Genomic DNA, 4957 nt, shown 5'->3' with positions numbered 1-4957 from the left:
AATTAAAGCATTACAGCGCGATTGCATTGCATACAATAAAGCGACAACCATATGGCTCCTGCCAGTTGCCGATAACTCGGTTACAAAACATGATCATCTCATACAATAAAATTTAGCCTCATGTCTTGACCATATCACATCACAACATGCCCTGCAAAAACAAGTTAGACGTCCTCTACTTTGTTGTTGCAAGTTTTACGTGGCTGCTACGGGCTTAAGCAAGAACCAATCTTACCTACGCATCAAAACCACAACGATAGTTTGTCAAGTTGGTGCTGTTTTAACCTTCGCAAGGACCGGGCGTAGCCACACTCGGTTCAACTAAAGTTGGAGAAACTGTCACCGCTAGCCACCTTTGTGCAAAGCACGTCGGGAGAACCGGTCTCGCGTAAGCGTACGCGTAATGTCGGTCCGAGCCGCTTCGTCCAACAATACCACCGAACCAAAGTATGACATGCTGGTAAGCAGTATGACTTATATCGCCCACAACTCACTTGTGTTCTACTCGTGCATATAACATCAACACATAAAACCTAGGCTCGGATGCCACTGTTGGGTTTCGTAGTAATTTCAAAAAAATTCCTACGCACACGCAAGATCATGGTGATGCATAGCAACGAGAGGGGAAAGTGTGATCTACGTACCCTTGTAGACCGACTGTGGAAGCATTAGCACAACGCGGTTGATGTAGTCGTACGTCTTCATGATCCGACTGATCCAAGCACCGTTACTCCGGCACCTCCGAGTTCTTGGCACACGTTCAGCTCGACGACACTCCCCGGGCTCCGATCCAGCAAAGCTTCGGGGAGGAGTTCCGTCAGCACGATGGCGTGGTGACGATCTTGATGTTCAACTGTCGCAGGGCTTCGCCTAAGAACCACTACAATATGACCGAGGTGGAATATGGTGGAGGGGGCACCGCACACGGCTAAGGAACGATCATGAAGATCAACTTGTGTGTCATGGGGTGCCCCCCTGCCCCCATATATAAAGGAGCAAGAGGGAGGGGCGGCCGGCCTAGGAGGGGGGACGCCAAGGGGAGTCCTACTACCACCGAAAGTAGGACTCCCTCCTCCCTTGTTGGAGTAGGAGAAGGGGAAAGAGGGGGGAGGAAGAAGGAAAAGGGGGCTGCGCCCCTTGTCCAATTCGGACCAGAGGGGGGGCGCAGGCCTCCTTCCTTTTGGCCTCTCTCCTCTATTCCCGTATGGCCCAATAAGGCCCATATACTCCCCGGCGAATTCCCGTAACTCTCCGGTACTCCGAAAAATACCCGAATCACTCGGAACCTTTCCGATGTTCGAATATAGTCGTCCGATATATCGATATTTACGTCTCGACCATTTCGAGACTCCTCGTCATGTCCCCGATCCCTTCCGGGACTCCGAACTCCTTCGGTACATCAAAACTCATAAACTCATAATATAACTGTCATCGAAACCTTAAGCGTGCGGACCCTACGGTTCGAGAACAATGTAGACATGACCAAGACATGTCTCTGGTCAATAACCAATAGCGGAACCTGGATGCTCATATTGGCTCCTACATATTCTACGAAGATGTTTATCGGTCAGACCGCATAACAACATACGTTGTTCCCTTTGTCATCGGTATGTTACTTGCCCGGGATTCGATCGTCGGTATCCAATACCTAGTTCAATCTCGTTACCGGCAAGTCCCTTTACTCGTTCCGTAATACATCATCTCGCAACTAACTCATTAGTTGCAATGCTTGCAAGGCTTAAGTGATGTGCATTACCGAGAGGGCCCAGAGATACCTCTCCGACAATCGGAGTGACAAATCCTAATCTCGAAATACGCCAACCCAACATGTACCTTTGGAGACACCTGTAGAGCACCTTTATAATCACCCAGTTACGTTGTGACGTTTGGTAGCACACAAAGTGTTCCTCCGACAAACGGGAGGTGCATAATCTCATAGTCATAGGAACATGTATAAGTCATGAAGAAAGCAATAGCAACATACTAAACGATCGGGTGCTAAGCTAATGGAATGGGTCATGTCAATCAGATCATTCACCTAATGATGTGATCCCGTTAATCAAATGACAACTCATGTCTATGGTTAGGAAACATAACCATCTTTGATCAACGAGCTAGTCAAGTAGAGGCATACTAGTGACACTCTGTTTGTCTATGTATTCACACATGTATTATGTTTCCGGTTAATTCAATTCTAGCATGAATAATAAACATTTATCATGAAATAAGGAAGTAAATAATAACTTTATTATTGCCTCTAGGGCATATTTCCTTCAAAAACCCTACGTCCTGCTTGATTAATATTGATGATATGGGTAGTACAAGAGTTGATTTACCACGAGATCAGAGAGGCTAAACGCTAGAAGCTAGCCTATGGTATGATTATTGATGTGTATGTTGTCCTACGGACTAGAACCCTCCGGTTTATATAGACACCAAATAGGGTTAGTGTTACATAGAGTCGGTTACAATGGTAGGAGATCTGAACATCCGTATCGCCAAGCTTGCCTTCCACGCCAAGGAAAGTCCCTTCCGGACACGGGACGGAGTCTTCAATCTTGTATCTTCATAGCCCAGGAGTCCGGCTGAAGGTATAGTTCTGCTATCCGAACACCCCCTAATCTAGGACTCCCTCAGTAGCCCCCGAACCAGGCTTCAATGACGATGAGTCCGGCGCGCAAATTGTCTTCGGCATTGCAAGGCGGGTTCTCCTCCAAATTCCGTGTACCTGTTTGAATAAAGTCCGGTTTCTTGTAGACGTTGCGCTCCTTGGCTTCTACGCCCAATAATGGCCGTTTTCCACGTGTCAAACGAATATGAAAAGTCTGAGTGTTTTTATGTTCACACCCCTAGACGTGTGAATGAGTTGCCCTTTTAAGGGGACAAGGATTTAGATCCAATCCACACCTTCTCCCCTCCACGAGTGTTCATCAGAGCGCATCCGACAAAAGTCCATTCCACCATGGCCAGCCGTCGCAACTCCTCCTCTCACCCTTCTAGCCCTAAGCCTGGATATTGGGAGAGATGTTCTACTCCGCACAGCGAGCTAGTGACGCTTCAGACCAAAGGATTTCTCCCCCTGGCCTATATGGTCCCGGTCCGAGCCGGTCTTGCCGTCTACAACAGCGGAGAGCAAGCAGAGAATGCCCCTAATCCATCCCAAAGAGAGCGGGTGTGCCTTGTTCCTTACTGAATAAGGGGGCTTGGATTTCCCATCCACCCGTTTCTCCGGGGGCTGCTGGAGTTCTACGGCCTCCAGCTTCATCATCTCACGCCTGCCTCAGTACTGCATATCGCGGGCTTTGTAGCCCTCTACGAGCTGTTCTTGGGTATTGAAGCTCATTTCGGATTGTGGAAGGAGCTATTTTGCCTCTTGCCCCGTTCCAAGAAAGGGTCAATGTATCAAGTGGGCAGAGCCGAAGTATGGCGCATCGCCGGGACCGGATATCTGTCCGGAACCCCAAAGAAGGCGTCCGAAGACTGGCCCTCGGAATGGTTCTATATAGAAGACGTCCCGCTGCCGGATCCTGTCCGGATCGGCCTCCCAGAGTTCGATAGTGCCCCTTTAAAGAAGCGCCTAAGCTGGCATCCACGGAGCCCTCAAAGGGAAAGCGACAGGGACATCGTTTATCTCATGGGCCGAATAAGATTGTTGGCCCATTCCGGACTAACCATGATTGGAGTTATGGCCGAATGCATCATGCGGGGGGTGCAGCCGCTTCAGTACAGAAGCCATCCCATGTGGGATTTCAACGGGGAGGACGACGCCACCTGCTACGGCCGTAAAGGGCCAGATTCAGTTGCCGCTCTATTAAAGATCTTGCCTACATTGTACAAGGGAGAAGAGGAGGAATTTCTCCACGTCAACCCACAGGGTGGATTCTCTATGCACAATCCCCCAAGCTGGGTAAGTGGTCGCATTTACTTGCTCATCCGTTTAGTGTTCCCATTGTTAAATACTTAGTCTGATGACTTCAACACAGGAACTGCGCCGGGCTGTTAACGACATAAGCAGCCCGCCTCCACAACCCGAGGACTCAGGACGGTCTCTCGACCCGGCCTCTCAAGAGGATCTGGACATATCTATGGAGTTGATTGATGGAGTGTTCCATCAATTGAGCGAGGACAACGCCTTGGTGTCCATTACGGCCGATTACCCAGGGCTAATCCAAACACCCCAGGTACCTGAGACCGAAGTCCCTGTACCCTGGATAGGGGTCCGTCCACGCGTGTTTAATTTCCTGATTGCAACCGAACTTTGCAGGGGAGGTTTTTGAGGCAGAAGGCCGAACCTGCGGCGACAAACCAACCAGGGGTCGCAGGGCCCCATGGGCAGAAAAGAGGTGCAGTCCGGACCGAGGCATCAGCGCGAAGGTATGGCGCGCCCCTTTATCCCAGTTGTTATACCTTTGAGGCACACTTGACACTCGTGCCCTTTTCAGGATGAAGAGACCTCGCCGGACTATATCCGGAGAGGCTGCTAATCGCGCCTCCACCAGCCAGGCTCCAAAGCCTAGTCCGGGGGCGGAAGCGAACGCAAGGCGTGTGCCAGACGTTCCTCCGACGGAAGATGCGGACGGGTTATCTGCCACCAACTCAGAGGTGGAAAGTGCCATGAACCACAGGCGTCGCCGGACAATTCTTCGCAACGCTTGCTTCTCCCAAGAGGCATTAGATGCCTTCAATTCGGGAGATGCGCACCTCCGTGCCGCTCAAAATGATCTAGCCAGAGCCACGGAGCAATATGTAAAAGACATATAGGTAAGAAAATTTTGATAAATATATATGTATCAGTAGCCCCCGGGACTGAAAACAGTTAGAATAACTGGTTTAAGGATCATTTGAAATGCATGTTCTTACAGAAAAGAATTCCCTACTGACCCAGGAGCTGGAAGAGTGCAAAGCCCAACTGGAGGCCACACTAGCCGCGGCAGGGGAGCCTAAGGAGACCCCCTCT

The sequence above is a fragment of the Triticum dicoccoides genome, chromosome 7A (genome assembly GCF_002162155.2).
Source record: "Triticum dicoccoides isolate Atlit2015 ecotype Zavitan chromosome 7A, WEW_v2.0, whole genome shotgun sequence".
NCBI lineage: Eukaryota > Viridiplantae > Streptophyta > Magnoliopsida > Poales > Poaceae > Triticum > Triticum dicoccoides.
This window is presented reverse-complemented; position numbering follows the sequence as displayed.